This window comes from Cyprinodon tularosa, unplaced genomic scaffold, assembly GCF_016077235.1.
Source record: "Cyprinodon tularosa strain WSP-4 unplaced genomic scaffold, ASM1607723v1 ctg188, whole genome shotgun sequence".
In the NCBI taxonomy this organism is placed as follows: Eukaryota; Metazoa; Chordata; class Actinopteri; order Cyprinodontiformes; family Cyprinodontidae; genus Cyprinodon; species Cyprinodon tularosa.
Window position 1 is genome coordinate 347,866 of NW_024038663.1, and position 12,289 is coordinate 360,154.

The following is a 12,289-nucleotide window of genomic DNA, read 5'->3' on the forward strand; positions in this document are numbered from 1 at the left end:
GTGCACTCGTTTTGTTTTATGTGAACTTTTAAACAGGCAATCTTGTTTTTGACAGTTTTTAGGACACAAAGCCCCTTTTCTCATAGCTAACATGAAAAATAGGAAATACATAAACTCTTAAATTAAAGTAAGGTCCACATGATTGTATGCATATCTGAAAACATGTTTTTTTTTCTGTGGTGGATGTAACAACGAAAGCTTGTGTGTTGCATACAGTATAATTTACCATGACACGCATCATTTGCTACACACATAGATAAAAAGGATATGATACACTATTGTATACCGTACTAGTTGTGAGATGAAGGATACTGTAATCATTTCTCCCACTGTGATTCCGCCCACAAACTATTTTTGCATTAATGTATTTGCCTTTTTATCAAATTGCATAGTTAACAGCAACTACCCTATGCTGTAACTACAAAGCCCCACTAATAAGTGCTCCCCTTCGGTAACAAATTTATCACAAGATTATTAGTAAGATAGGTCCCTCTTCCTTTTTACTTTAACCATTTTTACATTTTACCTGCTAAGATGAGTAATTATCTATCAGTGCAGACAGAGCATCTGCATAGTGTTGCATTATTGGGTAACTGATTTTACTTTTACATAGTATTTTTGGAATAAGTCTGGAATCTCTTCGCACTTGTGATCAAGTGTAGTTTATTAGTCAACTTTTAAATTTTGATGCAACAAAAGATTTTAATCATTGCAACATGTGATATCTGATAAAAAATTATGCTGTAATTTTTTTTATTTTTACGAAGCTATGTATTTCAAACCCTACTTGTGATAACTGTGAGTGTTAAGCTCATGTTTTTGAAAACTTTCAGGGACTAAATTTCCTTCTGGTCAACCAAATATTTTCTAGGAATAAAACAAGCTTATGGAGTTTGATTAAATGATGTCATTCGTTCAGAAGCAGAATCATCTCTTTTTATCCCAATTAGGGGCTGAAAATCTTAATCTTAAAGATTTCACCTTTGTCTCAACAATGTTGTCCAGTTTTATTTTACAATCTCAGTAAATTCTGAACCTGGACTTTACAGTGAATGGTATCAGAACTGATGTGGCATTGCAGAGCCTCAGCCCTTTGTTGCTTTCAACACATCTTTGTTTTCCCAGGCTCTGATTTATGTCCCTTTCTAGGTGAGAGCTGTTGATGTCCCATATCCTCATCTGACAGCCCCTGGCTGCTGCTCGTATTTACAACCATCCACTGCTATAATTATCTCCTATGGATAGGGAAGGACCCACAGGAAGAATGGATGGAATTTTCTCCGTTAATCACCCCGGACTCATAAAACCGTGAGTCGTGAACTGAGAGAAAATATGTCTCAAGCGAATGAGCCAAGGCCTTAACATACACGCCACAAACTGAGTGGCTCTTTAACAGCGGGTAACGACACCGCAGTGAAGGATAATCGCTAACTTCTGTTTCCACAGGGGGATTTAAAGCGCGTATAAAAGAGATTCATTTCTCCACGATAATATCCGGTTTTGTCAATCTTGAGACAAAACTAAATAATATGAAACAGAGTGGAGAAGGGGCGTTTTGAGCGTGCAGCATCAAACTATCTCAGAGGCAGCTGCCGTTATGTTAAGATTTTTTGCTTGTAAAAACCGCAGGTAGTCAGCCGAAGGACATTGGGTCACAACTCAGGCACAAAGGAGAGGAAATGATGGAGACACTGGGTGGAAAACTATTAAGATAAACAGAGTTGTTTTTTCTTGTTTTTATACTACCACATTTTACAGTGAGCGTATAACCGTCAGGATGATTTGCTTGTGATGAAGAGCAGTGCATTTTGAGAGGCAATTTCAATCTATTGTTATATACTTTCAGTCAAACCTGCCTTTGCAGCAGACTTCAAATCATATGAAACAAACTGACAACCTTTTGAAGTTGCTGAGAACACATCATCTTTCATTTCCGTCTGAACACATCAGAAAAGGGCTTCTGATGACAGATTGATTCACTAATACAGTTTGACAGAAAGGACTGGCAACCTTGTCATGTGTACCTTCAGAACCACCTGTGTCCTCGAACAGCCCAGGGCAACGCTTTACTCCCATTTGATCATGGGTTAGATTACCAGTTACGCCAACTGTAGTCTGATATTTGCCGAAGCAGCAAACACAAATTACCTTTGGGCGACACTAGTTAAAGTTTAATCTCAAGTTGGAGCGAGGTGGGGCGGGGGGACGGTTGGGGGGTAGTCTTATCTCAACAGTTTTTTGCAGCTAAAACACTAACGGCAGACAGAAGCTGCAGCTCCCCTCTCCCAAATATGATGCCATATTTGTTTGTTTCCTCAACTTTTTTGATTGCGTTTATGTTTTTTCATCAAAGTTATATATTTCAGATCGAAAAAATATCAAATTGAAAAAAAAATACAAGTAAATATAATGATGATTTTGAAATTATGATTCAAGTTTTTTGGATATATCAGGTTTAAAAGAAACCGATTCTAACCCTCCGAGAAAGTTTAAATGATTTCCTAAGTCTTAGGAATCATCAATATTTGTCTTTTCTGTTGTTGTTGTTTGTTTCATTTAGAAGTGTTTTATAGACCCAAAACGATGGTGGCCTTTAATTTCTTGGATTTTAATGTAAAGTTTTTGATTTTTTGATGATGAGCGCTTGGAGAAAAATAGGTTGGCCGACAACATGAGATGATCTGGCACTGCTCTATGCTTTCTACATCGGTGTTTTTTTTATGTGGTTTATTTTAGTACCCAAACCTTAGAAATGTATCTTTCAAACCCACGTTTCTGACTGATAGATGTCATTGAGTTTCTCTTATATGACTTTTAAATACTTTTGATCCCAGAATAATGTCTAGCTTTTAAAGATCTTTTATTTATGGAATTTTGAGACTGTAGTAACTTGACAAAGTAGCTTTTTTAAATAGGGCATGGTTAACAGAGTTTCTTTAAACTCCATTTTGTATTCATTTAGGGTTTTTGGCCTAGTATAATATTTTTGAGCAAGTTTGGCGTTCAAATGAAATATTACTATATATACTATACAATCTTGTTCCCTACCATAAATTGAGGTCAAACCAATGTGAACCAAAGACAGAAGCATAATTGCACACAGCCACGCAGTCCTAAACCACTTAGTCAAAAACAAGAGAAGCCCACTGAGACCCTCCTCTGAGAATCATGTACTCCGCTGCTAAGAACTCATACACTACAGGAGCAAGAGGTATTAATGTGATAGATTTCTGGAGGCTTTGGGGAACCAGTGGTGCGAGGTGTTGCACTCTGAGAGGAAGATAGGCAAAGTAGCATGGATGCAAAACTGCAGAAAGAAGCACATGGAACAAAGAGAAAGGTGGAGCTTCAGGGAGATTTGTAGGTGAGCTGCAGGTCTGAGCCAGAATGGCATTATCATCTGTGGTGCTGTAGCTTTGTTCTTGCACCGACAAGAGGGTGACTGGGGGGACAGTCATGCTCTAATGCACCTGAGGCAAGATGCTTCACAAAGAGCTGCCAGACGCAAAAATAAAAAACAGGGAGAAAGACAGATAAATAGAGAAATAAGGCCTATCACTGCAAAGAAAAGCAACTGGAAAAAAGCAACAAATGTAAAGATATGTTAAACCTGGCAGTATGTAAAAAAAGAGACCTGATTCACACCAGGTGAGCTGACTTGGATCAGAGAGGACATTAGGGGGCACCATTAAAACAGCTGTTGTACCGTCTGGCCCTGTACTGATAGCAACAGACTCCAAAGGTCTCAGCACAGTGCTGAGCACAAAACGTTGAACTGTAATAAAGCCTGGCTTGTCAGGCGGAGAGGGAAAGCATGTGCTTTGTGTTGTTTGCATATGGCACTTTGGGACCTAACAGCTTTCAGCTTTCTTACGGCATGTGGACGAAGTCCAGGAAAATACAGAACGGGAAGGCAGCTTTCACTGGAAGAAGTCCCGATCACAAAAAAAACGCAAAAGCTTGATTGTACTGAAATTAGCCGCTTTCAGATATTTTATAACACTACTGGGAAATGGTGAATAATAAAACAACAGTAATTTCTCTCTGTAACAAATCAAAATGAAAAAGCAATCACATTAACATTTCATATCTGCCTTTTGTTTCTACTGCTTGTGAAAACAAATACACAAAACTCGTTTATCACATTTCTGTCTATATTGTTAACAATAATACTAGGATTGAAAACCAAAATATTAGAAAGCCCACAAACCAGAAGCCATTCGGCACCTCATAACATAACATCTAATATGTAAAACAGTAATGTTGGATGGTATTATTGTATTAAGGTCTTCTTGGGTATCAAACATTTTTGAAATACCATTCCCACTATGTTTGCTGCCCTTATGCAGTCCTCTTCTTCCATTTCATATCTGTAAGCAACCCATTTCACATCCAAGAACTTATTAGTACATATCAGTGTCTTCTTTTGTAATATTTATTCATTCATGTTTATAATGTTTGTTCCTGTTTATGTCAGTTTACTTTAAGAAATATACCTGATAACCACTGATCCAACAAAAATAATTACACCATCTCCCGATTGTATGCATCATTTATTGGAGATAAGCAATCCCACTGAAATACGATTCATGATGAGCAAAATTAATGAAATAGCTTTATATTTTTGGCTCTCAAAAAATTCATACTTCTTTTATCTAGTGGTGTTGTCACCTGCTTTGAAAAATGATGGGTTAAAAAAGAATCTTGCTTCATCATCAGAATCGTGGTTATTTGACTCATATAAACATTATCCTTCAGCAGGAGGTCACTCTCTGTTCATTGGGTTTAATCAAGGGGTCATAAACCTGTATATTCCACATAAATCAGCTCTCCCTGACCTGGATTAAACTCAAAATATATTAATGCTTTTTATTGAAGCCTATAAATTGTGTACACTATATTAAACATAATATCATTGTATTTATAACCCTTGTAGACAGCAGTTAGTAAAAACCTAAAAAACTGAAAAGTTTGCTGCCTGCTGCAGCAGAGATGGACACAGTTTAAGAAAAAAATAACTCTGCGGTACTCCAGTAATTACTCCAGTTTTCTTATAAAAATGGCATATGACCTTTTATTTAAGTGAGCTCCTTTGCTATAAGTCATTTGTCCATGATTTAACTTCAGTAAACAGACATCAGTTGTTTAAAGGGGGAAATTATTGGCTCTATTGGGGATTATATTCCAAGGTCAGATTTGTGCCAAAGTCAGATTAACTTCCCTATAATTTAATTCTTACTCCTGCAGCATGAGGAAGGGAAAGATTAAACAAAGAGTTCTCATCAATTTCTGTTTTTAAAGCAATCCTGCACTTGCTAAAACTAAAATCCAGAGAGGATTTCATAATTTCATAGAAAATACACCAAATAATGTTTAGATCATAATTGTTTTTCTCTAAAGATTTTCAGGGAGGAGATGGAAAAGGGGAACTCTGCCCTGTCACTTCCAGATACCAGGGAAAGTTTATGTGTCCTGATCTTTCCACAATGGAAAAAAAAAACATCTTGCCTTAAAGCTGCACTTTAAGGCAATCCCCTCATCATCATCTCTCAATCTTTGGTTACTTCATTGTTACTTAAGTTGTGAGCTGAAAGATAAAACGTAGCCTGGGCCTCTGGGGATAATGACTGTTTAATGTAGTCACAGTTCCCACAGAAATGGCAGAGGCCTCAGTTCCCCCTATTCATGACATGACCACACAAGGGGTGCTTATTAAAGGAGGGGGGCGAGAACCAAATCCACTGTCTCATACATAAAACCTCTCATTAGCTGCTTGTTCATACCCCTGATGGAACCTTTTAGAACTTATTTTGTTATACATTTGTCTCAGTAATTTAGAGCTCATTCTGTGGCATTGTACTGATGATGCACAGCAATAGAGAGCTTTATTTTTTATAAAAACCTACCCCAAAAATTACTCTGGTGTTGCTCAAGGTTATTTAATTGAAGTTCCAGCTTTAATTTCCCCCACAGGAGCTGCCATATCCTACTTTTAATGACTGTGGCTGTTCAGTTTTTTGGATGGTGCATTACGTGGCATAGAATTTGCTTTTATCTCCACTCAGTCACTATTAGACGGTGCATGAGCCAGGCCTCTTTGGGTAAATAACTGTATATCTGCCAAAGCAGCTCTCTTTCCCCTCTGTCTTTCAAAGCAAACATTCAAATGCAGCGGCAAGCAAAACCTCACTGGAACAGATGGTTTGTAGACCTGCTCCTAATTTCCCACTATCTGGTTCAAATTTGAAATGCTCTTTTGTACAACACACCCGTTCATTGCGGACAATGTAACATCTGCTGTGCTGTAAACATTAATGATTATCTGTAATATTTATTACGTTAGGCAACTTCCCAATCTGGGATGGCTCCATGAAAAGCGGCTATGGATTTCATTTGAACGGATGGTAATAGCCTTGTTTGAGTGGGTGAGAGAAACGTAATAAAGGAGTGCCGTTGAACAGTAGTTCTGTGTCTTTTTTTTTCCTTCACATGGGAACTGTAAAATTACAACGTTCAGGTTTGCAGCAATTTCCACCCAATGTCACAGCATCTGCAGTTTCTGAGGCAACACGAAGTTCAGAGCACAAGTCCACACACATTTTGCCCCTGGAGCCAGCGTTAAGGTGTTTGAAATGTCAAGGGGATTGCATTAGTTTGCCTGCAAGAGAGCTTTTCATCTTAGTTCAGCAAGATAATGATTCATCCTTGAATGAAACACCTCCACTCAATACCCGCACTGTTCAGTTCCTGAGAACCAAATGGGACTGACAAAGTGGAGTTCATTACACCCTTTCTGGGAACACCATCTTTGCCTTTCTGAATTCAGTATGTCTGTTATATACCACTAAATGAAAGCCAAATTATACTAACGGGCTGAGACTATATACAATATCCTGTTCTTCAAGACTTTGGGATTCCAATTGCTTTTTGTTTATAAAAAGAGTAAAAGTATGACTTTTAGTTACCTATTTACAAGATTATCTTATCGAAAAGTACACTCCAGGTTCTACTGATTGATTTGATTAGATTTTAGGCTCATTTAGTAAGGAGGTGGACTTATTGTCAGAAAAGCTTTGTAAATGTATGGATTTCTTTGTATTGTTTTAAACAATAAAATAATGAATTCATCTATTTTCTAAGAAAATGTATTCAGTTCACGTTTGATCAAGCTAAGTAGTTTAGATTGTACATGATGTATTATCAAATACACTATAGGGTGAAAAGTGAAAAAATGTAGTATGAATAGGATGCTAGAAAACACACACCAACCATATCATGGCTTAGCACTAATAGTAATTTAGAAACAGTCCTAATAAATTGTCTAATGAACTGCCATAACTCATATGAAATCTTATTCTATTAAAAAAAAAGATTTAAATGGAATTTCCGAATTTTTGTTACATATATCTACATAATTAATAAAAATAAATACCAAACTTCCAGAACAATTAAATCAAGGTGTAGTGATTATGTACACCGTTTTTAATTTTATGTTTCCAGGAATGAAGTCGGTCTGCATAACATGGGTACATTCTCAGCCAGCTGTTTCAGGAAAATTTAATTATGGTTTCATTATTGCAACAGAGGTTCTTAATTCTTGGACGCAAGAAGTGAAATGCCAATGGTGGTACAAATTGGCAAAAGTGCAAACTTACCTCGACTCCTTGGCAGCAAGCTTGAAGCAGCATCCTTTTGTGTAACTACACATGCGTGGTATATAATTCCCTCAAATATTAACCACATTTTTAAACTTCATTTGACAATCCCCTTTGTATTTTTGTAACCAGGAAATATGCTACAAAAAAAGAACAGTGTTTGAAATAAATCATTACTTACAAAAAATCAATTACTGGAACAATCCAGTGATTGGGGCTTCTTTTGGATACCAAATCTTTATAGGTCGGCAATCCAATTAACAGAGCAGCTAAAGACCTACTTTGTTTCATCAAAAATACCATAGCTACATGAGCAAAATTCTTAAAAAGTCACATGCATGAGACAAACATCATTTAATAAGTATTTTAATATGGCAAAGATATCTTTCTCCATGTCTAACTCCCAGTCCCTTAGAAATTAATGCATCTAATGTTTATGTTATGCTAACTTAATAGAAAATATCCTCAAAGGGATCCTGCATTTTAGTCTCCTTTTAATATGGCAATGACAAATAGAGTAGGGCAAAAAATAAGGCTTTTGCCCTACAGAGACAGAGAGAGGGAGGGAGAGATGGCTTGTATCGAGTGTAAACATAGCATCAGCGGGCTCTGACCCTCCTCCATAGCCCTGCAGCTTAACTAAACAAGGCCACCATAGTTTCGGTTCTACGACACAAAATAAACAAGGCTGACGTTACCTGACCAAATGGAGAGGTGACATCACCCGCTGATACCCGAGAGCCAGCTAATGTCAGTAAACAAAAATGTGGGTATGAGTGAAAGGGAGAGATAGTTCCCCACCTGGTAAATGACTGACTTTAAGCATTACAGCTGTGTCTCTGAGTGTATATGTGACTGAAACTCACATGAAAAAGCCAGAAACTGAAGCAGGTGATGTGAGATTAAGAAATAAAACGTCAGCATGGTGTGAGAGCAATAACCGCCAGATAATAACACGCTTTATCAGAATGATCCCGAGCCAAAACACAAGGGAGCACTTACACAGATGAGACAATTAGTCAACAAAGCATCACGGCCGTGGAAGGGGTTCAGCACACACATTGATGTGCGCTGGTTATTTTTCAATAATGCAAAAGTTTCCCTGGGCTTTCAAGCGGGAGCATCTGCAGGATGTCTTAATAGCGAGGGGCAGATCAATAAATAAAAAGGGGGCCACAGGCACACATCACAGTGATGCATTATGGCTTCAGAGCGGCCAAACCCTGTTGGCAGCAGGTGAAGGCGCAGAGCGCCGAGGAGTTAACGGCTGGTTTTACATAAATATGATGTAGAGGATTTTCAGGGGAGTTAAGAAGGTGGAGTTAGCAGTGAGAGTGGCACATGGAGGGTCAGCCGTGGAGAGCAGATTACAGCACTCAGGATATTAAAGTGGAACAGAGACTCTGCTGCAGGCAACAAACCTACTGTTGATATTTCCGTATTAGCACAGGGTGACAAAGAGGCAATGTCCACATATGCCTTGGACACAGGTGAAAGAGTTTTAGAATAATGCACCTGCAATATGTGCAGGTAAAGAAGGAGTTCTTGGAGATTTACCACGATAAAAAAGTAAATCCAGCCAATTACCAGGGATTCAAAAAGGTTCTCGTAATTCTAAATATCGAAAATACAGGTGACTTATTTTAATAATCACATAAACAGGATTGCTGCCACTCTGTGCTTCAACATTGTCTAAATAGCATTGTGTGTATAATGTGTGTACATAAAGGGTTACAACACTCATAACCTCATCTCCCTTTTAAATGTTGGTTTTCTGTATAATTAATATGGATTTTTGAAAAAATTATCTTAAAACTACTTTTAGGCAAAATGGCTAAAAATCTAGAAAAATAAAACTTGCTTTATAATATAAATCAATTGCAAAATAAGAGTTAAAATAGTTTTAAATTACATCTATCTTGCTAACTGAAAAACACAAAGAATAAAGTCATGAAAAAAGAAATTTATACCTATGGAACAATTTCACATTTTGTTATCTTATAACCACAGACTATAATAAACTATATGTAATGGATCAATACAAACTATTGTATAATTGTGAAGTAGAAGAAAATGAATTCAGTTTTCTTAAAAAAATGTACAAAAATGTAAAATATTAAAAAGTGTGGCAGTCCGTTTAATCAGCTTCCTTCAGAAGTCCCATTTTTAAGCATCTCAATAATTTTACCGAACTATAAATATAAACGCTGTGTCTGTTTATCTAAGAACATTAATGAACAAACAGCATCATGCAGACCATGTATACAGTATGGATTAAGTCACAGGTTAAAGATTTGCTGACTGCAAAGTCCAATTCTTTAAAAATGTGCATATTTTGGGACAAAATACATTAGTTATGATTAAAATGTAAAAAAAAAAAAAATTAATGCTCAGAGGTTAAGATGACCTTTTCAGGACATATCATTTCTAAAAATTTGTTTTTTTTATTTATTTTTTTTTGGAGGAAGAAAAATGTTTCCAGTTCTTACACCCTTAATCATGGCTGATTATAACAGCTGTCACTTTCATTCCATTAGTCATTTTAAATGCTATTTCAAACATCCTGTTTTTACAAGTATGAACCACAAACATCTTAAATGAATAAGCGCTGGACAATGAAGGGCAGAGGATTATCCATAAAAATGCTTGTGCAGCACAGGGTGTATAGGAACGGGGGTTGGCTGCATCTAAGCCAGAACCACAGCAGTACCCTATACCTCCTCTAAGCACTCAGTAAATACAGCATGAAATGCATGTAAAGTCCTGCCAAAAAGTGCTGAGAAAGAGTCTGGCCCTGGACAATCATGCATGACAAATCCCTCTCTCACACCATCTGTTCTATTGTCCACAAGTAAAGATAAGTCTTGGATAGAGTACAGAGAGTGGATATTTCCAAATGATTATGCCAAGCACTTGTGTTGGATACATAATAAAACATTAAGATTTTGAGAGAAAAAAAAAATCAAATAGTTATTCAGCCTAAACTGGATGATCAATTATAAGCTGTATATAAGAGGACAGAAATTGGCAAGTCATAAAAAAGAAAACAAAAATACAAAAAAAGAGTGTAAATCTGAACACAGCATGCAAGGTGACCTTTAGAAATACTCTTAGTCTTGAAATAATGTTTTTGGTGTCTGACCCATATCAACCTTTACTCATGATTTTTTTTCCCCTTAAAGGTATAGTGGAGGATGTTCTTTTCGTGGGTGGATCATCAAAATAAGTGGTCCTCCTAACTGTCTATCATTCTGGTGATAGGTTTACGTATGGCCCTCATTTTCCCTATTTTGTGAGTCTGACATTTTGGAAAAATTCCATATCTTCTTTTGGAATGTAAGCTTGTATGCAATGCGATGCAAAAAGCATCGTGCATGAGGAGAAAAGTGGAGAGGGTTTTTTTTTAAGTGGAGAGGGTGGGTCTTTTCAGAAAAATGTGCAAAAATCCTCTACTATACCTTTAAGAAAGGCCTGCAGATATTCCAGTGGCAAACAAAATGGATGATTAGCTCTAATAACATGATAGAAAAAGCAATGGTGCCTGACTGGTTCTTTATTAAACCATAGAAGAGACTTAATAATCAATATTTGAATAAAGATTTTTTTTCAGCTGTAGCCTTAATAGATTTCTTTGTAATAATTAATGCTGTGCATATCTTACATTCATATGAATGCATAGTGAAAGAAATGCAGTAATGCCCTTCATCAAAGTGCAGCTATAACTGTACCTCAACAAAAAATGGGAAGCGAGACAAGAGTTTTTTTTGTTTTTTTTTCTGCCAGCATGGTGTGGGGCATTCATACAGCGATCCATTAACATACAGGAGAGGGAATTCACACTCCAGCTGGAGTGGGCAGTGGGCTGAAGCCCCTGTCTGCTATCAATTAACAAGCACGCTTAGTATGTGCCTGAGTCATGATCACCATGGGGCTTTGGAAAAAAAAAACATGCATCGTTCAAAAAAAAAAAAAAAAAAAAAAAAAAAGACAAAAGATGATATTTTTATGTTTTAAGAGACCTTATTTCATGTCATGTTTGTTCATGAGTAGTATTCTTCCTATTTTGGTACAAAAATAAAATAAATAATAAAAAATAGGTGCATACCTTCAAAGAGTAAAGTACAAATTAACATGATTAGTAATTTTGCCCTGAAGTCACAACATTTAGGCATGGATTAGTATCCTGATGCCAACACTGGAGGAACAAATATCCATCTTTGCTTAAGCTGATAATGTTAGATATGCTTCAAATACCCCCCCTCCCACAAGAAAAATATGTTATCTTTTCTTAAAATGTAAATTATTTGTAATGCTTGTACATTTTTACAAGCGTTATCTGCTTCGGTTCAACTGTAACATTTGCTCTGCAGTACAAGAAACTTCATTATAAATTAAGTCCTCTGTACCCTTATTCACATCAAGGGGATGCATTAGACTATGATTCTTCATTAACAATGTTAGTCCTTTTTTCATGTTTAATGTGGTTTATAAACGGAATGACTAAATTAAACTAAAGATTGAATGTTTTAGACTTGGAAAAAAATTGTTGGGTAAGCCGGTTTTAGCTTTAGCCAAGGTGGAAGACATTATGAGCGGTTCTTGGAATGGCATAGGGCCTTGCAGTTTAAAATGTT

The 12,289-nt window shown here is 36.6% G+C and overlaps 1 protein-coding gene across 6 annotated transcripts in view; it reads right to left on the reverse strand.

Annotated features, from left to right (window-relative positions):
* nectin1b (nectin cell adhesion molecule 1b) overlaps window positions 1-12,289 on the reverse strand; it is a 263,397-nt gene that overhangs the window by 189,465 nt on the left and 61,643 nt on the right. The gene's annotated exons all lie outside the window — the stretch shown is intronic.